The sequence below is a fragment of the Meriones unguiculatus genome, chromosome 6 (genome assembly GCF_030254825.1).
Source record: "Meriones unguiculatus strain TT.TT164.6M chromosome 6, Bangor_MerUng_6.1, whole genome shotgun sequence".
NCBI classification, from domain to species: domain Eukaryota; kingdom Metazoa; phylum Chordata; class Mammalia; order Rodentia; family Muridae; genus Meriones; species Meriones unguiculatus.
Window position 1 is genome coordinate 136735766 of NC_083354.1, and position 27210 is coordinate 136762975.

At 37.8% G+C, this 27210-nt stretch overlaps 1 pseudogene; it reads right to left on the reverse strand.

The window, feature by feature from the left end:
- Positions 1–367: 367 nt before the first annotated feature.
- Positions 368–27210, reverse strand: part of LOC110553543 (large ribosomal subunit protein uL14-like) — a 295585-nt pseudogene continuing 268742 nt past the window's right edge.

Below are 27210 nucleotides of genomic sequence, written 5' to 3' on the forward strand. Positions count from 1 at the left end.
GAGGAAGACAATGCAGCCAGTCCTGATGAGACTTGATTGGTTAGGGTCAGATAGAAGGGGAGAAGGACCTCTCTAGGTGGACTAGGGGAAGCGCATAGGGAGAGAAGATGGAAGGAGGGAGGATTGGGAGGAGTTGAGGGAGGGACCATAGCAGGGATACTGTGAATAAATTGTAATAAATAGGTAATAAAAATTAAAAAAGAGTAGAACATTAAGAACAATTAAAAACCTGAATATTGTTTTTCAAAAGTCTCTACTACTGACATTTATACGAACAGATACATAATAAAACAAAATGTGTACTCATTTTAGGACTATGATAGGTGAACATAATGATGTGTTCTCGAAATATTTTTTTTTTTAGTTTTTAATGAACATATTTTACAGATATCCTGGAGAACCATGCAATGTTGCTTGCATTGGATACAATCCTGCACAAGTCTGCACACTCCTTTGCAACTAGACCTGTAATAGCAGAACCTTTCATCTCTCCTTTATTGTTTACTATGACCCTGACTTATCTTCAAAATAAAGAAACACCCCATCTTTTCTTCAAAATAACTGTCTTTGTCAAATTACCACTGCTGAAAAACAAATGGACCCTTTCCTTAGTTCTGGCTTGCCTTTCTTAACAGCGGCCATCACCTTGCCACCCACACCAGCAGCAGAAAGTCTACCCAGCCATCCCTTGCTTCCCTTCACAGAGATGATATACAAATTTTGGCACCTATACCGTCAGCACAGTTGATTGCAGCTCCTGCCAGAAGCCCCGCTGAAGTCTGGACTTTCTCTCTGGAGAACCCACCACATTCTTGCTTCAACATCTTGAGTGCCTGAAAAGTGTCAGAAAGCCAGAATTGGTGTTTGTTTGTTTGTTGTTTTTCCTTTAAGATAGGTCTCAAACAATGATTAAGAAATTTTCAAGTAGGGTGTGATCGTGCACTCCTTTATTCCTAGTAGTACTTGTAGGCAGAGGCAGGAGGCCTCGGTGAGTTCAAGGGCAGCTTGGTCTACATAGTAAAATCCAGACCATGACTACACAGTGAGTCTCTATGTCAGAATTTTCAGTATCTTTCCTATGATTCCTTGTTTGAAAATGGGGTTCTTCTTTGGAGAAAAAACATGTTAGGTGCCTGGGCACCACTCCTATATACATTCGTCCTGTACATCTGTCAGGAAATTTCTTTACATATGCAGCCAAGCCAAAAGCAGGGAAAGTGATGGCACAAGGAGGAGTCTCAGCTGCCAGTGTTGCTGACTGGCTGCTGTAAATTCATTCTTTCTAAAGAAAACTGACTTTTTTTTTTTCAGATTTATACTGTAAAAGCAAGGAAGGTGGAGTTCCACACATGATGCTTAACTCCAGGGAGTCATTCATGAAGTAAAAGTCTTTTTTCATCCATTGAAGGCAAGAAGCAGAAAATGCTTGGGTCATTTTGTGGTGAGAAGCAGAAATCAAAGCAGTAGGAAATCCAGCATAGATAGATCCTTGACATTTTTAAGCAGCTAAATTAATGAATTCTGAAACTTGTGCTTCAAGGAATCTTGATATGTGGCATGCTATAATGCTGTTACTATTCATGCCACTTTAATTCATATTCTCTGTTACTTGGAGCACTAGTCCTCATAAATATCAAAATTCTTATGAAAAGAACAAATCCTATTCATCCCTGTTGACAACCAAATGGAAGGATACAAGTGCTTGCTCTCATTTTCAGTTTCATTGTGAAGTGGACAGTTCCTAAGGTCATTATAATTTCCCTTTTCGGAAGCCAGTGCTAGTGACGGCGTTCGGATCGTGCAGGCAATGTGGAGCTCTGTGGCTACATGTTGAGATCATTTAAGGTAATAACTAACAAGGGCTTACATCAACTTTGAAATTTACAGCGTCAAATGTCAGAGGATATAGGAAAAGAGTTATTGTGAGTATATGAGTAGATGATTTAGGAAATAAAAAGGTGGTGATTGGAAACTATAAAACATGTTTCTGGCATGGCACAGTCCTCTGTCATACAGGGGAAAATTGATAGCAAGTCCTTCACCACTTTTCCAATTATTATTTTTCCAAATGGTTCAATATTGTAATAATTTAAATAATGCTCATTCTTTGTATGAATAGTATAAATGTATATTTTTGTTCTTTCCAAAAGTCTTAGAAAAAAATCATTTCTTCTGATCTAAACTAAAGCTATGAATGAGTGGCAGGGGCTACTGATGTCTGTTTCTGGAGTAGGAGGCACTGTTGAAAATGCATTGTTAGTTTAGTCTAAAAGGAATGAAAAAAGGAGGGTGGAGCATTTGGCACTGTCAACTCTTTCAAATCCTCTTGCAAAGTATTTCATCACTGGGTTTCAGGCAATAATTAAAAATCTTCCTCTGTGGCTTGATAAGATTCTGTAATCTAAGCAGAATTAAAGCACTTTTTTTATTTTTAGGAAATGCTTTAATCAGTCATTTGAAGAGCCACTGAACAGAATCTTGCTTGCTAAATGTGCTGATAAGAAACTGCCCCTTTCTGCTGTTAATTGGGGACAGAATTCTAAAACCTTCATATTTAATCTTTAGTCATAGGTGTTTTTTTCATAAGCTTTATTGAAGCAGTTCTTTAATGTAAAAGTTCATTGTTCACAGGGGTAAACAATGACTGTAGCTTTGCTGTTATCTGATTCTTCTGAGATACTTTTTTTTATCATTTTTGTTAGAATTTTATCATTAAGAGCTTTCCATTTTGCCTCATTTTAATGTCCATCACACGGGTCCTAAGGCAAACTTGATAGGAAGCAGTGGCAGTGAAAACCATCAGAGGGACTTTTGCTTGCATTTGGCTCATAAGAAGTACTGCACAGAACCAAGCATAGAAACTCTCTGATATTGATAATAGAACCTTCAGGAGATCTGCACTGAGCACAATCCAGAGTATTGGACGGAAGTTTTGGTGTTGGGGATTACATTTCCTCCTCAGTGTCTTATAGCCGGGGAATCCCCAAACAGGTTCAATGTTTTGTGTAGGGCCATGATGTAGGGCTAGTGAAACGGAACACACACATCTTCTGAACTCTACTATAAAGTCCATTGACTGCTACAATATCAATCCCACAAAATTATCAACTTCCTTAATAATACAGTTTATAGCTGTCAAAATTTATTTTCTAAGACATCTGCAAGGTTATGAGTTCAATTAAACTAATGTATCCATGTATAAAATTACCAGTCATTATCTTGGTCCCAAAACTTTCTTTAAAATTTTCACCTCACCTCTGGCTTCAGTGTTTTGGGATTTAGGAGATTATTATACTCTCCATAATACAGCTTTTCTGGGTTTCAGTGGCCTCGTCAGAAAACGAAGGTCTTGCTATAATTGATCTCGAAGGTCCAGCCCCAGAATTCTATTAATCTGTATGCAATTTTCATTTATTCTTTGAATAAGTGAATTCTCCCTGGCATTAGTATTTTATTGTGTTTCTTTCATGGGGAATCAAGGCTTTCTTTATGCATGCTCAAATAATTTTAGGCATGAATGGTTAGACATATTTTTGGCCGGTATCCTCTTCATTCCTAAATTAAATTGGTCTTAAGACATACCCTGAGAATAAAGTAGTTGTAGTCTTTAGAATGCTGAAGAACCTGAATTTGAAGGCAAGTCTCTGGGCTCACCTGTTTTTCATGTTCGTTAAAGCTCATCTCTCTTTTTTGATATTTCAGTTCTTAAGATTCTTGAGTACCTGATATGAAAAATCTTTCCTTGTTTCATCTTTTCCCATCAGCTACCTGTGTGTACAGGCTGAACTTATATCCTGGACTAGATAACTGATACTGTCTAAAGTTCTAGGGCCTGGAAATCTTTTGTGTCCCTAGGGGATTGGGCACGGTATAGAGACTAGACAGCTAAGGTGTCTTATGTTTTGGTTATCAGCTTTCACTGATGTGATATTAACATAAGATAGTTCTAGGGGGAGAACAGGAGTTGGTGGAGCAGGAACTGTCAGACCTAACATTTCTAACGTCACACTCATTGTGAGAGTACTTATACCAATATAGCAGGAAAGAAACTAAGGAGTAAAATCTGTGGGATATTTTGAAATTTTATTAATATTAGGTACAGCATAAAAAAACAAACATTTTAAAGTTTAGTTTGGGTGTAAATATCACTTTTACTATGTCTGTGGCCTAATTCCAACTGTGACTTATTTATTAAGAAGCAAGATACAATTATGTACATAGCTAAACATCTCACATTAATTTTATCTAAATTTTTTTTGTTTTAATATTCAGTTTTGTTTGTGCTACCAGTTTTCAGATCGTTTACTCCCATATTCATGCAATAGGATTGTTATTTCAGTCTTAAAAAAAATAGCTTACCTCTAACCAAATTAATTCTGAGATTACATGAAGGTTTTGTATGAATGCTAATGAATGCCTTACTGGGAGCTGGTAGATATGACATCAGGATCCTGAGAAGTATTAGGGAGCACCAGGACTTATTTTTACTTCTTTTTTAAATAACATTTTTGATCATTTCTAACTGTTCATAGCAAAAGTTAAGAAAATATAGAAAAAATTTAATATGTGTGTGTCCACATGTAGGGGGTGTCTGTCTCTGTGTCTCTCTGTGTGTGTATGTGTGTGTGAGGTGGGGTTGGGGAGAGAGAGAGTTGTGGGGTTTCCCCAGACAACTATAGTAAAAGTAGTTGTCACAATATCATGCTATAGCTTTTAGATTCCCTAAGCATGTAAAAGTTACACTATGATTAATGGCTATATTGGTTATTTTTGTTACCGTAACCAAAGTATGACTAGGAATGTAGGAGAGTAAGGTCTCATTTTGGCTCACAGCTTCAAGACGCAGTGCATCCCAGCACTGAAGGCACAGGAGCAGGAGTGTGAAGAGGCTGGTGACGCTTCGTCAGGAAGTAGAGAATGGAGAGAAAGTAGGGCTACGTATAAAGCCGCAAGCCTGTTTTCAGTGACTCATTTTCTCCAGCAAAGGTCCACCTCCGAAGAATCCCTGAACCTTGCAAAACAGCGCCATCAACTATAGAGAAAGTTCTGACCAAATGAACCTATGGGGGACCTTTCATACTCAAACCTTGAAAATAGTAGCCTAACAAATGTGCAATGACATTATGTTTAGAAAAAATGTGTGTAATTTAATTTAAATTGCCCAACATGTAATAATCTGGGTCTTCAATGATTCCTAATCACTTTGAGGGAGAGGACTGCCTTGAAGTAGATAATTATTGGCTGAATAGCTGGAAGCTCCTGGTTTCAGGTCACTATTGCATTTAGTTAAAATAAGGCAGCAAGGCAGCTTGCTGTATTGACCCACTCTCGCGGGTGACAGATTCCCTCATAGCTCTTTGAGAGCATTTTGCACACAGTAGAACAGCTCTTAAACTTACAGTCAGCACTCTCAACTCCAGCTACTACGTTGTCAACTAAGACAATGAAATTTCTGAAAAGTTCTAACCTTTCAACAGTGTTCACAGCATGTCACCACCACATTCCACCTCAAAGAATCATTTCTTTTGTTCATTTCTAAAAGCAATTCTCTATCTGTTACAATTTTATCCTGATATTATAACAATTCAGCCACATGTTCACACTACATTTCTAATTCTATTTCTGTTGACATTGTCACTGCATCAATAATTACTTCCTCCATGGAGATCTTGACTTGACCAAAGTCATCTATATGGGTTGGAATTAAAATTATTTTTTGATGAATGAACTGCTGTTAATGCTGATATTTTGAACTTCTCCAACAAATCACAGATATTCAGTTACATGAGGAATTGGTGAACCATTTCCAGAAAGTTATCAGTTTCTCTGCCTTGATTTTTCAGAGGAATTCCTATATATATAGAAGTCATAGTTTATAATTTTTGTATTTCTTTTATATTAACATCTGAAATATAAAAAGTAAAAATTGTTATTTGAATATAATAAAATTGTGGCTCGATAACTCCTGGCCATGGGATTGTAATGACATGTTAGAAGAACTAAAGACATCACTTCCATCCAGAGTTGATTCATTGAAAGGAATCCTTTTTTTTTTTTTTTTTTTCTGAAAAACAGTTTTCAAAAGTGGTCATAGATATCAGAAGTCATGCAGTAAGCAAATACTATCTTCTAGGTCTCTTAGTCCCTTTTCCAGAGCGTGGGCAGAAGAAATTTAATATACCTCCTGAACTTTTTCTAGTGGAAGTTAGGCAATGGTTTCAAATTAAGATTATGGCTACTTTGGTCTTTTGTGACCATCAACACAATTTTTGAAGCTCTGAAGCCTTAGCTTCCTTATTTATGAAAAGTCCCAGTTTTAAGCACACTGAAAATTTAGTGTTTAGCATAGCCCATTTCATTAGTTATCTTAGCTCGGATGAGTAGCCTGCTGTAGCTTCTATTTCAGCACTTTCTGTTTCACTTTGAACTTTTATGTTATAGAGGTTAAAAAAAAAACTATCTTTGCTAGCTTCCATCTTTTCTTATACAGCTTCCCCACCTCTCTAGGGCTGTATTGAGTTAAAGGGTCAGGACCTTTTCTGGATTAGGCTTCAGCTGAAAAGAATACTACTGCTGGTTTGATCTTCCATCTAGGAAACCTGTAAAACTTTTTTTTGCCAGTTCTGTCCTTGGGCTGTGTGTGTGCACTCATTGGAGTAGAAATTTATTTCTTTCAAATACTTCTCACTCACAAGTTCTGTTTCAATAGATCAAGTCTTCTGCCTGTCTGTTTTCTACACATTTTCCTCTCTGAGCTTGATTATTTCTAGCTTTTCATCTAAAGTGAGAGCTGTATGCCTCTTCAATTTTAGAAGGCTACTTTAAGGATTTTGAGGTAGTGTTCCATTGTGTCACACGGGCTTGAACTCTTTAGCCCTCTACCTTAGCCTCTCATGTGTTGGGTAGTACAGGTATGTACTACCAATGCCTGCTTTTTCCTTAAAAACATCTTCTTTGTTTGCTTTTAAGTCTGGGTCTAACAGCGTAGCCCACATGTGCCTGAAACTCATCACATAGTTCAGACCAGCCTTGAATATGTGGCAATCCTCCTGTCCTGTGTTATGCTTATCAGCATGAGCCACCATGCTTAAACTCTGGAAAAGCAGCTTTTAAAACATTTAATTTAGAATAATTTTAGACTCATGGAACATTAAATACATATGAAATATAAAGAGTTCCTGTACAGTAGTTCCCTTAGTTACCTTAAAATTAACAGTTAAATTAACTGTGATACAAAGGAATACTACTCAGCAATTAAAAACAAGAAAATCATAAAATTTGCAGGCAAATAGTGGGATCTAGAAAAGATCATTTTGAGTGAGATGTCTCAGAAGCAGAAAGACACACACGGTATATACTCACTTATATGTGGATATTAGACATAGAATATAGGACAAACATATGAATATCTGTACACCTAAAGAAGCTAAACAAGAAAGAGGACCGTGGGTAAGATGATCAATCCTTACTCAGAAAGACAAATGGGATGAACACTGGAAGACGGAGAAAACAGGAAACAGGACAAGACCTTACCACAGAGGGCCTCTGAAAGACTCTACCCAGCAGTGTTTCAAAGCAGATGCTGAGACTCATTATAAACTTTGGGCAGAGTGCAGGGAATCTTATGAAAGAAGGAGGAGATAGTAAGACCTGGAGGGGACAGGAGCTCCACAAGGAGAGCAACAGAACCAAAATATCTGGGCACAGGGGTGTTTTCTGAGACTGATACTCCAACCAAGGACCATTCATGGAGATAATGAAGAACCCCTGCTCAGATGTAGACCATGGCAGCTCAGTATCCAAGTGGGTTCCCTTGTAAGGGGAACAGGCACTATCTCAGACATGAATTCAGTAGCTGGCTCTTTGATCCTCTACCCCTGGTGGGGGAGCAGCCTTACCAGGCACTTAGGAGGACAATGAGTTAGTCCCGATGAGACTTGATAGACTAGGGTCAGATGGAAGGGGAGAAGGTTCTCCCCTATCAGTGGACTTGGAGAGGGGCATGGGAGGAGATGAGGGAGAGAGGGTAGGATTAGGAAGGAATGAAAGAGGGGGCTAAAGCTGGGATACAAAGCGAATAAACTGTAATTAATATAAAAATAAAAAACAATAAAATGAAATATGAAATCATAAAATTTCACTTGAACTATATATAGTATACATTCATTATATTAGATTGCTGAGTCAGAGCTTGCAATTTCATACAACTGTATCTAAAACCAGAGCAAACTGTACAACTCATGATTAGTGTTCACATACACTCAAATAAATAAAAGAAATTTGGCATTTAACAAAAAAAGAATGCCAGACTGCATTTGGTTATAATAAAGATGCTTCAGAAGCTAAATCTCATAGATCAGGGTATATTTGATCTGATAGTCCTAAAGCTTACTGCAATTGTAGCTAGGATACACAGGTGTGAAGCTAATATTTGGGGCTCTGAGCAGCATCACACTTAAGGAATCATTTTATTTTGGATTCTTTGACACTGAAGTGCATTCAAATAAGAGAAAACTAGGAGTGTTGGGTCATTGATGAAATGTTCAGCTGTGTCTTATGATGACTAAGAACTTGTCACTAAAACAGAAGTAAAGACAGATCAGGACAGACATCGGAAGAGGGAGAAACCAGGGAACAGGACAGGAGCCTTCCACAGAGGGCCTCTGAAAGAGTCTACGCAGCAGGGTATCAAAGTAGATGCTGAGACTCACAGCCAAACTCTTGGCAGAGAGCAGGTAATCTTATGAAAGAAGGGGGAGATAGTAAGACCTGGAAGGGACAGGAGCTCCACAAGGAGAGCAACAGAACCAAAATATCTGGGCACCAGGGTCTTTTCTGAGACTGATACTCCAACCAAGGAGCATGGAGCTAACCTAGAATCCCTGCACAGATGTAACCCATGGCAGCTCTGTATCCAAGTGGGTTCCCTAGTAAGGGGAACAGGGGCTGTCTCTGACATGAACTCAGTGTCTTTGATCACCATCCCCTGAGCAAGAAGCAGCCTTACCAGTCACAGAGGAAGATAATTCAGCCAGTCCTGATGAGACCTGATAGGCTAGGGTCAGAGGAAAGGGGAGGAGGACCTCTCCTGTCAGTGGATTTAGAGAGGGGCATGGGAGGAGATGAGGGAGAGAGTATGGGATTAGGAAGGTTGGGAGGACAAGGGAGGGGCTACAGCTGGGATACAAAGTAAATAAACTGTAATTAATATTAAAAAATATAAATTAAAAAAATAGGTCATTGTGACCTGAACTGAAAGTTCCAAGATAGCAAAGCATTTAACATCCCATAGAGTTGTTCTCGGCACACTGAAACACTGGTTTCCTTTATTAATGGACGACACTTATTCAATCGAGTTGGGCATTTGAATAAGTGACCAGGAAGCATATTATCTTAGTATTGTCCTGCATAGTCTCGAAGGAGACAAACTCTCCCTCAAAGGCCAATAGATAAATCAAGGAAGATACTATTCATAGGTATATGGCCTGACTTAAGAAGAAAATATCATCTAGTACAGACTTGAGGCTTTTGTGTCCTCAGTAGGTAGGAGAGGTAGAATTGTTTACTGTTTGTTAATATAAACTTTAGAAATAATCTGAAAAGTAGTACTCTGATCTTCACTCATGTGCTTGTTTGGTTTAATTGCTTCCCTGTACTCTTTTTCCCCTACTTCAGCTTGGCAGATTCCATTTTCAAGCTACCTACACATACTTCATACTGCATATTGTAAGTGTGCCTTTATTTCTTTCTCTTGGTTTGACTGAATTCCAAATGTCTGCTTACTTATCCTTGCTTCCATACATAACAGAAAGCAAAAAAACTTTGCTATTTTCCAGGAGTCAAGACTATACAACAGAGGTGGTGGGGCTGTTTTTGTGCTATTTGCTCCTTGCTTTTCACATTTGCCACTTTCTCCTCTTTTTATTTCCTGTTTTGCTATTTTGATGCTATGATTTGGGCCTATTTATCTTCTTAGGGAATTGAGACATCTACATTCTATTTTTATTGTATGAATGGTATTTATTTTTACTTTTATATAATATTCAAAGTCCTTTTATAAGTATTGATAAATGCCAACTATGAAGAAACATTCCCTGCACAGCAGAAATTCAAAAATAAGCAATTTAGTTCTAATGTGCTTGATCTCAGTTTATCAAGCTCTTATTTACTTCAACCACTTCTCATTTTACTTTTTCTTAAACTTGAAGAAGGTCCACAGAACAACGTTTTGAATAGGACTTATGAACTCTTGCATCTGACCTGACTAACCTTGTTTTCGAGAGTAAAGGCAATTTGTTTGTGTATCTTACTTGAAGACTTGGGTAAATATTAATAAGTATAATGTGTGAGTGTTATAAAAAGAGAGAGAGAAAGAATATTACCTAAAAAGAAAAGGTAGTATATTGGAAAGAAACAGTATATTTTTCCTACTAAGAAATATTTGGAGTTAGACTAGGCACGGCAAAATTTGGTGTGATGTTAAACATGCACATTCATGTTCTCAAATTCCATGGTTTTTTTTCAAGGCTAGGAGAGAAGTGGTGCTGTGGTATAAGTTTAATAAGTCTGTTGAGGTACATATGGCTGTTTTGTCACAATAAAATTTATCACATTATAGAACTCTACTTCTTTTCCACACTATAATAAATTAACAGTCAACAGAAATTCTGTTGAATTAATTCAAATTTAGTCTGAAATTTGCTCTATTAAATGTTTATTTATAAACATAAAATGTAGTTTTCTCTTATTTCTAATCAAATTAAGCATTGAACTAGGCATCTGACAACGAGGATTCCTAATAGAAGCTGGGGAACATTGCATAACTACAGGTGCTATCTGAAACAGGAGAAGGCCCAGAGGCAAGTTTTATAGTTACTACAAAAAGGTTTCTTAGCAGTTGGCGATATGCCTGCTAGGCAGATTAAACAGCAGTTTACAATGATCGTTTGAGGAAGGAAAGTGTGCACTGTTGACACTGATGCTCTGCTGGCCATGAGCAAGGGATAGAATAAAGGAAGAGGGGGGACATGAGGCAAGAGAACAGTCTCTTAGGAGCAGAATGTGTTGATCCTGGATTGGCTATGAGGTAGTTTAGAAAGTTCAGTTGTAAGGCGCATGTGAGGATGTCTATTTTCCTGTCACTGTCCAAAGGTAAACAAACATACCTTCAGAGATGTGAAATTGTCCTGCACATGTTTCACCCCATAACTAGTAGCAAATTTCTTTCATTTCTCCTCACTTCCTTTTCTTTTTTGCATTAAATTTAAGATGTGTAAGAATTTTTCCTCTAGCCATGATCTCTCAGAAAAAAAATATTTTGAATTATTTCTCTTTATTGTTTTATGTGTATGCTATTATTTCAATATTCACATTCACCTTTTAAAATAAAATTTAAAATTGCATTTCAGTTGGGACTCTTGGTCTTTGAAGCGCAATCATGAAAAGAGTGAATTCCAAATCATGATAAATAAATCCAGAACAATATGAAATCATCAGAGACTGTGTTAGATGAAGGCATTGTTTCCAAGAGTCCCACAATGAGCTGATAACAAAGATGAAAGGCTCTTCCAATCATAATCATGAAATTGATGTCAACTAACACTTATCAACCTAAGGAAACTCTAGATGTAACTTAGATTTCATCTTAAAAGTATAAGATTTTATTGTTACAGAAATGAAAATGAACCTAAATCTTGGTGTCTTTTATAAAGGAAACAATGAATAGTGGCTTCATGAGATAATAATTCTTTCCACACTTGCAAATTAAGTATCTTTGCATACATGACAATATTGTCTCAGTCTCTAGATTGAGACATTTTAGCAGAAGACATCAAGATCAACCTTTCCTCACTTTTTAATGGAACTCTGAGTTTTTTTTTAATATTTTGATTTATAATCTCATTTTTTCTTGAGATTTCTGATTTGTATAGGCTGACCATTTCATATTCATCCTTTATACATAAACATACATATACCCTCACCGTTCTTTGCTATGCAATTTTACTGACTTTTTTTTTTTTTTTGTAAAAGTTGCTTAAATACTTATGTCTTATTGACTAGCTTTCTACTAGTCTTGGAGTTTCACATCATGCTTTCTTTAGTAACTGTTAACAAATGTTAATTGTAAAGTCTCTGTTTCTATAAATTATGAGGTGGCTTATTTGGACAGCTTCAGAACAAGAGGGAGGTAACACATCAAGAGGGAGGTAAGAGCATGCTAAACACATGAGCAAACAAATCAGGTTGAAGACACTGAAGTCCCTGCCTTGTTAGGTACAACTGGAAAAGAATGAGACCAAGAGGATGGGAGGATCCATTTGCTTCAGTTTGTCTCAGTACACCTATCTCAAAGCAACAGCTGGGGGCTGAAAAGTTTTTTAAGAGCGTTAATATCTCAAGGAACTGCTAGGACAACATCAGAACTCCTGTAGAAGAATGTACTCTAGCAAACTCACTAGCTTTTTTTTCTGGAGCGTAATGGACTGTCTCTTTGGAGTTAGGTGGAGTGGAATAACGGAGGGGCATGGAGGAGAAGAGGGAGGGAGGGTGGGATTGGGAGCAGATTGAATAAATTGTAATAAATGATAATAATAAAAAGACTTTTAAAAGGAGGAAATAAGAGAATAAATTATAAGGGCTGATCTCAGCCTCATATAGTGTATATGATAAAGACCAATGAGTACATTTCAGTTAAAGACAAGGTCACTGTGTGTATTCAAAAGACTATTAGAAAGTTTGAGATGCAATGTTGGCACATTGAAAGAAAGAAAAGAAAAAGAAAATAGAAAGGAAATAAAGAATAATTAAAACAATGAAGAAAATAGATAAGGATGTAGCTCAGTGGTAGAATCGTTGCCCAGAATGCACAAGGTCTTGATTTAAAAGCTGCCACACTTAATCAGAAGAGATGAAAATTTAAAGAAAACATTAAATAAAAAAATTAAAACTAAATACAAAAACTAATACAAATTTATGTTAACATAATACTTTTGTAAACATAACACAATTATATATTTCATGTATTAATTTAAGAGTAGATGATTAGATTCAAATATGAAAAAAAATGAATGAGCTGGAAGGTAAGTCAGATGAAATATCCAGACTGGACAAAAGAAAAAATAAATAATGAATGAAAGTAGAGTACATACGACATGCAGCTATAATGTCTGTGATTGGAGCTTTGGATGGAGTGGGTAGAGCTTATGGGACAGTGATCTTGAAAAAAGATAATGAAAGACATTTGTGCTCTTATTCAGTTTATTTTGTTATCTTCTTGCCTTTTCCAGGTGCTAGATACTCAATATGTCTATCGAATTGTTTTAAAGGTTTGTATCATAAATCGTATTCTCTAGTTATCGTAGCTCAGGATACTATAACACAGTGCTATAGGCTAGAGAACTTATAGAACAAATATTTATTTCTCATATTTTTGGAGGCCCATCTAAAGTAATAACATATTTGGTGAGGACCCTCTTTCTAACTTTCAGTAAGAGAAAGCTTCCTAGATCTTACAAGATAGAGAAGAACAATTTATCTAGTCTTGTTTCTTATATGAAGACTAATTCTAGCATTATATGAAGTCTAATTTTTATGACTCTTGAGAGTTTACTTCCAAATATCATCACATTGACAATTAAAGTTTCAATCTATAAATTCTGAGGAACACAAGTATTTAATTCATAGCATTGATGTTAGAATTTATGCTGATTATCAATAGATTGATGATCTATTCTATATAGTACAGTCTTAATCTTGGTGCCTGGGAATAAAACAGATTTGACCTTGAAGTCCTTGAGAGTCTGGTTATGACATTCTTGTTAGACAATGGTTTCTGCAATTACTCACTAAGTGTCATCTGTATGGGGAAGACAGTGAAATGAGAGCTACAAATTCTCAGACATTGTGCTCATTTCATGGCAGCAACTGTGGTTTCTCTAGGTCAACAGTTAGTCTTAATAGAATGGTATCACAACTGTGGGTTTTAGCTCTGGAATTCTGGCATGAGGAATTCAATAATTGTCAGGTTTGTGGCAAAACATAGGATTAAGGGGATGAGGAGAAGTTTTACTGGGTAGAATGCTCATCATGCAGCATTATGGTGCAGAATCTCAAGCATCATACCCTAAAAAAAAAAAAAGGAACCTAGCTCAGTGTTGCATGTCTGTTAGGGGTAGGAGGGTAGGTTAGGGGTGTGGAGGGTAGAGACAGGAGGGAGCTACTGGCTAGCCAGTCTATCAGGAACAGCAAACTTCAGGTTCAGTGTGACACTGTCTCGAATTATGAGATGGAAATGAATAAAGGAAGACACCTAATGTTCCCTCTTTATTCCCCACATGCATACATAGGCAAGCACAGAATGGAATGTGCCCTCCACACACACAGTTGGCTTTAACAGAATCACAGTATATCCTAGTATTCCTAAGAGGTAGAAGCCCTAGACTAGCAAATCTAGAATAGTGGAAATAAGAGGCATAAGTCATCACTGTGTTACTAGAAGTGACATGTGGATGAGATACTCCTTCTGGGTTTGAAACCCAACCTTCTCTAAGTCATGTTCTAGGGACAGGACATAAACTAGCACTTATCTTGTGTAGAAGTTAAAATCCAAAAGAAGCAGTGAGCATCTTCCTAAAACTAGTACGTCAGGGATCCCGACAGGGAAGGTTCAAACTGATTAAATTTGTTTTCAGACCATACTACTCAGTAAAGATTACAGAGGTGACCATAGCCACAGAAAATAAAGTTATTTGTGTATTCTGAAACAAGGAAAACTCACCAGGGGCAAGAAACATTAGACTTTGCACAATCAAAAGTTAGAAAATGGCTTGACAACAAATAGGCCTTCCTATTTGATAAATAAATATTTGATAAATAAATGGCTGATTTAGTCAAATAGCTCAGGTAAGTTAGCTTCCATGGAAAATCTTTCTTATTAATTTTCCTGTGTGTTTATTAATCCTGAAAGTGTTGTTTGGATGCAATCATTTGCTAAAGTTCTCAGGTTGAGTCACATAGGACTTGATTATTTAGCTTAAAACACAAAGAACTAGAGACGTTTATAACATATTCAGCTTGGAAATCAGAAAGTCTGGCTTGATTCACATATTCCAACATGGTAATCATAAATCACAAATCACTGTGCTCCATAAATGTATACAACTTTAAACTGATAATTTTTGGTAAAAGCAAGTGACGAGGCAAAGAAAAAGATAAAAGTAACCTCATGTTTTCCCAGCAATAAAAAAATCCATCTAAAGGGACTTACAAGATGACTCAAACCTTTAGATCACTTGTTCTTTTTGCAGAGGATATGGGTTCAGTTCCTGGAACCCACATAGAGGTTCACGACCTTCTGCAACACCAGTTTAGGGGATCTGATCCCTTCTGCTCTCCATGAGCACCAGGCACCCATTCGATGCTCATACATACAATCATATAAACAAGACAATAATACACATTTCAAAAAAAATCTTAAAATTATAAAGCATTAAACTTTAATAGAAATTCAATCTGCAATCCTTTAATTTTTATAGCTGGTTCAATTATTATTATTCTGGTTTGAGTTTATGTGGTATTCAAATGGTACCCGGTGGTTAGAATTTTCCATGTTTAATCTAGTTCACCTAGAGCTGGATTTATCATAGAACTTTGAAATAAAGTACAGAAAGTTTTTACTTGAATTTAAGAGATTACACATGTCTAAATAAACACATTCAAGGAAGAGAGTCTTTCCTGCTTGTATTTATTTCATTATGTCTGAGTTCATTTAAGATTTTTCAATATCATGTGTAAACTGACAGTCTCTAAGAGATATTATGAAAATCAACTTTTAGTATGTAAAAGTTTGCAGACCCACCAGCAATGGAGGAGGGTTCCCCTTTTTTCATGTTCTCTCCAGTATGTGTTGTCACTTGAGTTTTTGATCTTAGCTATTTTGATCGGTATAAGATGGAATCTCAGAGTCATTTTGATTTGCATTTTCCTGATGACTAAGGATGTTGAGCATTTCTTTTCTTTTGACTTATTTATTGCAATTTATTCACTTTGTATCCTAGCTGTAGCCCCTTCCCTTTTCCCCTCCCAATCACCTCTCCCTCCCTCTTCTCCTCCCATTTCCCTCCCCCAGTCCACTGATAGGGGTAGCCCACATCAGAGCTCAGTCTCCAAGTGGATTCCCTAGTAAGGGGAAAAGGAACTGTCTCTGACATGAACTCAGTGGCTGGCTCTTTGATCACCTTCCCCTGAGGTGGGTGGGCAGCTTTACCAGGCCACAGAGGAAGACAATGCAGTCAGTCCTGATGAGCATTTCTTTAAGCATTTCTCCACCATTCAATATTCCTCTGTTGAGAATTCTCTGTTTAGCTCTGTACTCTATTTTTTAATTGGATTATTCGGTTTGTTGATTTCTAATTTCTTGAGTTTATATATATATATATATATATATTCTGGATATTAGTTCTCTACTGGGTGTAGGTTTGGTGAAGATCTTTTGCCAGTCTGTTCTGTTGACAGTGTCCTTTGCTTTAGAAGATTTTCAGTGTCATGAGGTCCCATTTATTAACTGTTGATTTTAGAGCCTGCGCTGTTTGGTCTTCTGCTCAGTAAGTTATCTCCTGTGCCAATGAGTTCTAGGTTTTTCTCTATTTTTTCTTCCAACAGATATAGTATGTCTGGTTTCATGTTGATGTCTTTGATTCAGTTGGACTTTAATTTTGTGCAGGGTGATAGATATGGGTCTATGTGCATTTTTCTACATGAAGACATCCAGTTAGACCAGCACCATTTGTTGAAGAGTCTGTCTTTTTTTTCCATTGTATGGTTTTGGCATCTTTGTAAAAAAATCAGGTGTCCGTAGGTGTGTGGGTTTATTTCTAGATATTTGATTTGATTCCATTGATCTACCATTCTGTTTCTATGTGTACCATGTGGTTTTTATTACTGTTGCTCTATTGTAGAGCTTGATATCATGAATGGAGGAGATACCTCCAGAAGTTTTTTTTTTTTTTTTTTTGTAGAGGATTGTTGTTTTAGTTATTCCAGGTTTTTTGTTTTTTTCATATGAATTTGAGAACTTTTATTTCAAGGTCTGTAAAGAATTTTGTTGGTGCACAGAATCATGGGCATTTATTTCTAAGCATGAAGATAGTTTCTGTAGTTATAACAATAATGCAAAATCAAGTCAACAACAGAGGATTTATGACAAATAAATTTCCAGTGGGGAATGTGTATACAAATTTATTAGTTTGTTTTCTTTCAAGGTACACTTATTTTCCCTAATGAAAATATGAACCAACACCAACACTCTTACCACAATTACAAATATAACAAAGATTGAAACAGTGAGACAAATCTTTTCTCAGGGCACACCTACAGAGAGGCACCTACCCTCACTGTGCTAGTATTTTGATGCCAGACATTGAAATAATAGTCTAAAATACCAAGAAAGAGGTAAAGGAAAATTTTCTACATCTTTAGTTTTAGAATTCAGAATATCAAAGAAGAAGAAGAAAGAAGGAGAAGAAGGAGGAGGAGGAGGAGGAGTTTTTTATATATATGTATATATTCTGGATATTAGTTCTCTACTGGGTGTAGGTTTGGTGAAGATCTTTTGCCAGTCTGTTCTGTTGACAGTGTCCTTTGCTTTAGAAGATTTTCAGTGTCATGAGGTCCCATTTATTAACTGTTGATTTTAGAGCCTGCGCTGTTTGGTCTTCTGCAAAGGAGGAGGAGAAGGAGGAGGAAGAGGGGGAGAAAGAGGAGGAGAAGGAGAAGTAGTAGAAGGAGAAGGAGAACAAGAAGAACAAGAAGAGAAACATATATAAAGGGGCAATAGACTTTAGACACCAAAACCTTAGACTTCCTTTAGGTTAGAAAATTTTGGTTTTATTAATATCCCTGATTTTCATGCTTGAGAACAAATTGATTGACACTTGTTTTCTTATTCTGTTTGGTGTAATTTGTTACCCTGTGTGAATGCATGTAAAAGATGCATATGGTTCTGGTTCAATCTGTCTTATGCCACTTCTGCTAGCACATGCTGTGGATAGATTTAACCTGAGGCATATCTTGGGATTTTTTTTTTGTGTGTGTGTGTGTGTGCAGCAGGATCAAGATATTAATGCAGAGCTTCAGACTATCCCAGTGGAAGAGAAAAAAGACGCTTTTGAAACAGCACAGGAGGTTTGTACCATGCCCTTACAATGAATGACTTTTTTGAGTCTATGGATATAGAGGCATTTACAGACCCCCATTCTAAGCTAGAATCCTCTCTGAAGAGTTCTCTTTGAACCATAAAACAAAGTCATTTTTCAAAGTATAGACTTTAAAGGAATGCTACAGTCTAAGAGGAGGACCAGTGTGATGAGCAAAATATTTCTATTTATTGTGTAGGCTTGCATCTTACTCTATGGGATTAGGAAAGAGAAATTTAGTGGGTTTTTTCCTCTTGTTTTCACATAGACCAGTGAACTAATTCTTAGCAATTAATGCAAAGTTGAATTTTATATTTCTAACTTAATTAAAACTACTAATAAAAGTAGCTTAAAGTCAATCTTGATCAAATAGTTTAAATGCTTTAAAAACACAAGCAGCATCAATAATGGCACATAGTGTTAAAAAAACAAACAAACAAACAAATTGATGACTTTCAATCTATTTCCAGAACTATATAGGCAGCCTTTGGACCATGTTACAGAAGAACATCTACTGATGCACCTTGGCATTAGACAAAAACCGTAACATATGAAAACAGAGGCAGAAAAGGAAGCCAATGAGCAGCGTATATGTTGTATTTGAGTCTGAGGCTATATAGGCTGGGAGAGGTGTCAAGGACTAGAATTCAGGAGTGAGGCCAGGGCTGAAGTAGGTGGAGTAACAGGAGGTAGAGACTCCTGGTCATCTAAGGCAATGGTGTGGTACATCTCTTCCTTGTCTGGGCTGTTGTTAACAGGTTGCTTGAGTTACGGTGTTAAGAGTGCTGACCAGTACCCGGAGAATAAATCATTACTGAGGCCACACATAGGGCAGGATCTGACAAGGCTGCTAATGCCCTACTTGAAGCATTGATCTTCTGGTGTGCTTTGTTCTCTGTGGGTTCTTTTACTTCTAATATCTATGTTCATGCTCATCTTGCTGCATCCTGGTACCTTAATTAATTGACAGTTGATAATGGAAATTTGAGACCAATAGTGTCACAGGTGAATTTTGAAGAAATAGAAGCTTTGAGAGCCCAACAAAATGGTCACTGCTGTGTCTTCTGGGAACAAATGCTTCCAGGCAAGTAAGTTTGACAAAACAAGCAGATCCAGAAAGGTGACTGGGTGATCAGCAAGGAAATTCCCAGCTTCTTGGCTCTCCTTGGCACATCTCTATTCCTAAGCCATCATAGCAGTGGTTCTCAACCTTCCTAATCCTGCGGCCCTTTATACAGTTCTTCCTGTTGTGCTGACCCAACCATACAATTATTTTTCTTGTTACTTCATAACTAATTATGCTCCTGTTAAGAACTGTAATGTAAATATCTGGTATGCAAAATACCTGATATGCAGGACCTCTGTGAAAAGATCATTCCACTCCAGAGGGGTCATGACCCACTGGTTGAGAATCAATGCCTAGAAACGACATGTACAAAAAGTAAGCAATTTCCAATCAGGGCTAAAAAGGGTGCCTACTGTTGGTTTTACAGCTTGGAATCTTGGGTGAGAGCACAGAAATTTTATTAAGGAATGTACATTAAGAACGAGAGACAAGAAGGAGGGGATTAGCGGAGAATAGAAGCAGCACAGAAGTCTGACCCTGTGGACTTGCTTCTCCAAACCCTCTGCTTGTGCATTTCCTTTTGGTGGATAGTGACTTCTTCCAATTTCCAGCATAGTGCCCACGTAGCGTGTGGCTTTGTTTGCTTTCTGACATTGCAGTTCAGTTTCTCGTGTACATGATTCACTGTGGCTAAGCATATGAACTAAGGAGTTTATACAAGAATTTTTTTTTTAAATATTTGGGCATTAGTCATTTATTCAGGTTGCATCCCAGGCATTAAAGATAGAGTGATGAATAGGACATATAAAGGCTTCATGGAGCATAGCAACAAATTGCTTGCAAACAGTTTACCAATATCCCCCATACGTGTGTAGGCAGCTGTACATGGGTACCCCCTGCCCACACCCTTGCCCACCACCTCATGGACCCATAAGTCTTTTCTTGCCATCCATAGTACTATCTATCTTGATTTTATCCTGATAGGTGTTGTCTTCAAGCAAATTATGTAAATTTTCTGTGCTTACATTCTCTTATATATAAAACGGGGTCAATAGAAACACTTATCTTGTAGATTGTACATAATTTAGGAGCACAGAAGATTGCTGGCCACTTACAAACATGATTGAGGCATTAGTATCATCTCTGATTGCCTGAACTGCCTAGATATGAAATATATGATATTTCATAAGGTTTGTCTTAAACTATATAATTTTCTACCACAACTTTATCAACTGCTACTTATTGATGGACACATTCATTCATTCATTTATGCATGCATGCATACATTGAACAAAATCTTTAAAAATACATGCAATGCAACCACTCCTGATGGTATCTGATAGACTAAGATCAGAAGGAAGGAGAGGAGGACCTCCCCTATCAGTGGACTTGGGGAGGGGCATACCTGAAGAAGGGGGAGGGGGAGGGAAGGGTGGGACCAAGAGGGGAGGAGAGAGGGGCTTATGGGGGGAGACAAAGTGAATAAAGTGTAATTAATAAAATAAAAAATACATGCAATATGCTAAATGCCTTAGACACATTTTTTTGTTTGTTTAGGAAAGTATGTGTGTGTGAGAGAGAGACAGACAGACAGAGGAGAGAGACAGAAAGAGAGAGAGAGACACACAGAGAGAGTATGTGGGCTGGGTCCTGACATATAAGTGAACTTTATTCAGGGAAAAAGCTTGAGTGCTTAGTAGTTTTAGAAGAAGGTTCCTAGGCAGCAGAAAGGGTCTCTGGATGACAGACATGGGAAGAGCTTCAAGTGGCTACACTTCAATTACACTAAATATAAAGAGAGAGGGGGTGGTGTTAGAAGATGAAGTTGGGTAACTAAGAAAGGGTGAAATCATGAACAACATTTTACCCCTCTTTTTCTTTTACTGAAAATACATATTTTCATATAATATGTTCTTATATGGTCTCCTCTTGTTTAACTCCTCTGAGATCCTTCCCGCATCCCCTCCCACTCGAACCTGTACTCTTTCTGTCTCTTGTTCTAAAAAGAATAGGTATCTACACAATAACAATAAAATAAGGTAAGACAAAAAACGAATCAGAATAGGACAAAAACAAACAAACAGAAGTAAAAGAGCCAAAGACAAAGCACAAGAAACATATAGACAGAGACACACACACATTCACACACACACAGGAATCCCATAAAAACAAAGCCGGAAGCAATAATATATACAAAATGACTTATAAGGTTAAAAAAAAAAAGAAAGGGAAAAGAAATACCACGATACCCTGACATGACATTATGAGACAGAGACCCTGCAAAGATACCTTTGAGTGCATTTTGTGTTGGCCTTCTACTTTTGGATGTGGGCTCTGGTCATCAGAGTGGTTTGTACCCTCAGTGAGACACTCTTAAAGAAAACTACTTTTTTTCAAGTAGTTATCAGATGGCGATAGCTTCTGGAATAGGGTTGGGAGCTTGTGTTCACTTTCCCTCTCAGCATGGCCCTCTGGGACAGCCCCATGTTGGCCCTGTGCATGCTGCCAGATCTCAGTGAGTTCATATGTACACTGGTCATGCTGTGTTTAGAAGGCTTGTTTCCTTGGTGTCCCTCTGATACTTCCTCTCTGGTCTTACACAATTTCTGCCTCCTCTTGCACATGGCTTTCTGAGTCCTGAAAGGAGGAATTTGATGGAGACATCCCATCCAAGACTCAAGTGTTTCAAGGTCTCGCACTCTCTGCACATTGTCTGGCTGTGAGTCCCTGCACTTGTTCCTATTTACTGCAGGAGGAGGCTTTTCTGATGTGTTCACTATTTTTACCCACTTGCTCAGAGTCCACCTAGTGCTAATTCGTCATGTATAGATGTAGGGACCTCTACTTGAGAGCGGGTGGTCTCTCAGGAGCACACCCTGAAGAAGGCTGACTCTCCTTTTTCCAACAACCATCAACTGCCAAGCGCTCCTCGGTGTTGGATGGAATTATGTGATCACCCTCTCTTCCATGCTGGGATTGTGTCTGACTTGATATTGCTTCTAACTTGTGCGTGCAGCCATAGCCACTGTGAGCTCACGTGTACAACTGTCTACTGCGTCTGGAAAACACTGTTTCACTACAGACTGAGATATAAAATGGGAAGAGAGCTCAGGAGATGCACATAGGGTGCTTTTATTAAGTGGGAATATATATTTACCTAGAATGTGTATATTTTGGTATATTTCTCCCTCCCTCTAGTCTTTCATTCCTTCCTTACTTCTGTTTCCTCCTCCTATTTTAAAATACCTTTTCTTCTCTTTACGGAGATTGCTATATGTTTTTATCTTTCTTGTGGATATTTTAATGCAGTCCTTTGTTATAAAGGACTTGCCATTTTTAATTCTACAGCTGTCATAACTAAAATATGATTTGTATCATCTATCTATCTATCATTTATCAACCAATCAATCTATATATCTGTATCTATATTTCTTATGCTTGTCTGAGTATATATATATATATATTTATATATGTATATACACACATATATATGTTATGTGTTTATTATGTTTTCATAGCAAACATTTGTTTCTTTTACATGTCATAATTTTTCTGTGTGTGTTAAAGTTTTGAATACATAGGAATTTTTATTTTTGTTTTTATAATTCTTCTAATAAGCCACTCAGAGATTTTGAGCTATGCTATGTCAGAGATTCATTGCAGAATGCTTAAGGAAATGTCAAATTTACATGATAATATCAGTGACTTATTTTAGACAGATTTAACTAATTTGCTCTTCATTTTTTTCCCAACTTAATATTTCCTGACATTTGAACTAGACAATGGCTGAATACAAATGTTTTATGTGCTCTTTAGTGGAGACATCTACTGCAAGATGATTATTAAAAAGGCTATGAATCATCCCTTTCTCTAAAATATTCAGTTCCTTAAGCTGATTGCCAACTGATTGTTATTTTAATTAGAGGAAAACATGGCTGCTAAGAATTAGCCTAAGTTTCTATAAATAAAAGTATCCATCTTTCAGAGTTAAATTTCAATTAACCTTTAGCATGCCCGTCTCTCCAGTAGAATTTGTCAGGGCTTGTGACCATTTACTTTTTGCAAAAGCCACAAAGACTGTTTTTATAGGCACATAAGCCTCTCTCTCTCACACACACAGACATACACACAAAGAGTGAGACAGACACACATACAAAGAGAGAAACAGAGACACACAGAGAGAAACAGAGAGAGCGAGAACATTTAAGAGAAATCTAGAATACAGAGTCCTTATTGGTCAGCTGTCAGATATCTCTATCTAAAGAAAGTGATACCCATGTAACAAGCATGGTGTCATGTTACAGTGGAAGATATGAGCAGAATAAAATTTCTCCATCTGCCCCCTCATTTCTGTCTTCATTCTAGTCACGGTTTCTGTCTTGACCTGCTTTGAGCATGTTAGGCTTCTTAGAAATAAATGGCTGGTGATGAAAGCAACACCACTCCACTTTTTACCTCTAGTCATTATCCACATCAAAGGTGGCTTCATGAGCTGTTTGTTGGAAAATCCATATGCAGTTTATGCTGATTGATTTTGTAGGTTGCCATGACTGTCTGTGGAAGAAATGTCAGTCAGAGCACAGAAGATGGCTGGGCTGAATTTGTGTCAGTCTGTGGTTGCCAGGAAAATCAGTTTTCAGAAAAATGTTTCTAATTGTTATGCAGGCAATGAAAGCCATCAAACACAACCATGGCAACCTCCGTCAGAACCTGACCTTAAGGCTTGCTATTAACTCAGTTTCTATGGTTATTTTCAAAGTAAATGTGATTTTTTTTGTTGTTTAAAATTCACAACTCTCACATCTCTCTGTGTTTATTACAGCCATCAAGCATCAACTACATTAATTTTCTAAATATACCTAAACCAAATGGTGAAACACTCTAGTTTGCGAATAATACCCTAAGTCTACAAGGACTAATTTAGTGACTCTCGTTTTAAGCTGAAAATACAAAGCTGTTCATGCTTGAAATGACTCAAATGCTGCAGCCCTAGTCTAGCGAGATGCTTCTACTTTCTGACCATTGTTTTTCTGCTTCTCAAATTCAGTTACTTGTAGAAAAGTCTATGCACATGGAACATACAATTATTGCTGTGTGCAGAATAGTAAATTATTTAGGAAATGGTTAAAGTATTGTGGAAATAGCACCACTGATGTTGAACGTGGAGCAAGAGTGCTATACCCAGGCAGAAAAGGACAGAGAAAGACCTGAAGGGGGCTAGAGATGGTTATAATAAGTAACTTCTGACATGGCTTCAACATCCCATGCTCTCTCAACTTCTACAAATACTTCCTCCATCAGTCTCATTATGATTGATAGGCAGTGTCTGGAATGGCTCTGAATGAGCCCTACTTCTTATATTCACTTCCTTATATGATTCTCTGCACACTTAGAGTGGATGTCGTGTGTCCGATAAGTAGAAGGCACAGTTAACTGCACATCACTTCTGTGATTTGGTATCAAAAGTGGTTCCTTCTTGTTACCACATTCTTTCTTGCTGCACATTTGTTTTAAAACTTCTCTGAAAAACCTGCTGTGTGGTGTAAGACGTTCTGTGAAGAGCTGTACATTGTAAGACTTCATGGAGCCCTCTGGATTACAGTCCAATGGGAAATGAGACTTCAGTTTAGTAGCTACTCAGAGATAAATTACACACATGCATCAGAAAGGATCATTCCCAGTAAACAGCTACAGTAAGGCCTCCCACATGGAGGACAAGGGGGAAGAGAGGCGTTAGCTCAGAGCACAGGTGAGGACAAATAAGCAGACCTATGAACCAGAGAAGGGAAAAGAGAAATAAGGTAGAGAGACAAACAAACAGAACCATGAAGAATTAAGCACATGTTGTAGGAAAGTTGGTACAGAAACTGGAAACAAACAAACCAAGAATACGGTCAACACATACAGCATGTTAAAACAGAAGAGAATGGCTGCCCCGCATCTCAGACAAGAAAGCCTGGCTTTCAGTGTGGGGCACATTGCAAGAGCTTATACTCCTCAAGGTTCACCGCGGAGCAGATTCACTTAAATGGGACTAGACTCCATGGAGCCTTGGTAGACACCCAAGACCTTTGGCCTTGAGTGTGCATATTTATACTATTGTAAATGAGCAAACTCAGGCTTGTGAATCACCATTTTTATACCATATTTCAGGTCCTATTATGCTTTATATTTTCTATTACATGGCAGAGTTCTTTTCCCCAATTTATGCAGGTGTCACAGAATGATGATGATGGTGTATGCGTGTGTGTTTTACACATTGAGCTATCTATACTGCAATGTGTGAAGACACTCACTGCAGCTATTTCCATTGAGATCTCATTGATAACTAGTTTTGTGTGAGCAGGGTATGTCCTTCAGGATAGGAATTTGCTTCTGCAGGTATCTGTGGCTTGGCTGATAACAGAAAAATGTACTCTACAGTTGTCATGCAGACTGGGATCCAGAGAATTCTCAGAATTCCACCAAGGACTGTTAAGAGGACTGTTTTAGAAATATAGTCAGAAATAATATACTTACTCATTTATAAATATGCTTCTCAGATCTTCTGAATTTGAGATTTTCCAGGAACCATTTCCTTAACAGTATGTGTCTACATCTACTGGATTAGCAGATTTGTCCAGCTGATTGCAAGGCTCTCAGAATACCCCAATACATGTGTTTCTTGAATTTTCAAGAAATGAGGCTGGAGTGTTGGGTGACCTAACACCTATAAGCAGAGTCAATGTTTTTGCTGCCATTTGCTCCAGCTTTCCAGAGGAAAGAAGCTGTGGCAATGCCTCTGCTATAGAACAATCTGATGGTTGGAAGCTTTGTCAGCATATTGTCATATTTACTCTAGTTTTTATTTGCACAAAAATTTCAAACCAGTAGGTCAGCTATATTTTACTCTTTCTAGAGTTGCTTTACTAGTGTTGATTACCAGGGATCCATTTAAGTGTAGCTTTCTTCTATCCCTAAAAAATATAGTACCGTTCCCTGGGACTTGCTGGTGACCATCCTAGTTGAGAAAAACACAATCCATGGCTTCAAGGGGGGGGGGCATCATGAATCAAAAGGAATAGGAAGAGGGTCGTATTGGTGAAACATGGGTACAGTGAAAAAGAGCAGAGGAGGGTATATGGGATGGTTTAGAGGGAGGAAAGGCAAGGGAAAATGATGTAATAATTATCTCAAAAGGAGGACCTCCTGCTACGGAAGCAGGTAGATGACCTTGGATCTTCACCTTTCTATTCATTCCTCCAAGTCCAGTTCCCAGTCTCATTTCCAGCTCTGCAGCAGGGTACCTGCAGCAGTTACCTCCACCACATCTCTGGTGGATCTCACAAAACCTTCCCTACAAGCCTTCCTTCTCCCACTCTTTGTTTTATGCCTTCCCCCACCCCAACTCCAGCAGGTACTCCTTGGGAACCTACAGGCCACACTAGTCAGGGAAGAAAGTAAGTTAACTGCAGTTATTCACCTCTTCCTCCAAGTTCAATGCCCCTGTCTCAGACCTCCTACTGTGGCCTCTCCTCACTCTCTGCCCTCATCACTCTGGGGTAAATTAGGCAGATCTGGGTGGAACACTCTGCTTTCATCCCTCCTGTGAAGAACTTCAAATGCCCCCAATCCTCATCCATTCCTAAGTCTCAGGTCATAATACCTATAGACACATTTTACCTGGAACCCCCAGAAGCCACACCTATCAAGAGCCCAGAAGATTTTTCTACAGGCAATACGCAGCAACCTAAGATCCAGAGATGAAACAAAAACCAAGGAATAAACACCCAACAAACACAAGATAGCAGCACCTAGAATCACAATCTTTCCAATTCCAGATGCCTAGAGGCCAGCATAGAAACACAATCCATAACCCCTGGGGCACTATGTCTCCATCAGAGACCAGAAAACCTGTCATAGCAGGCCTGAATATCCTAACATAGTTGAAGCACAAATCAAAGACTTCAAACA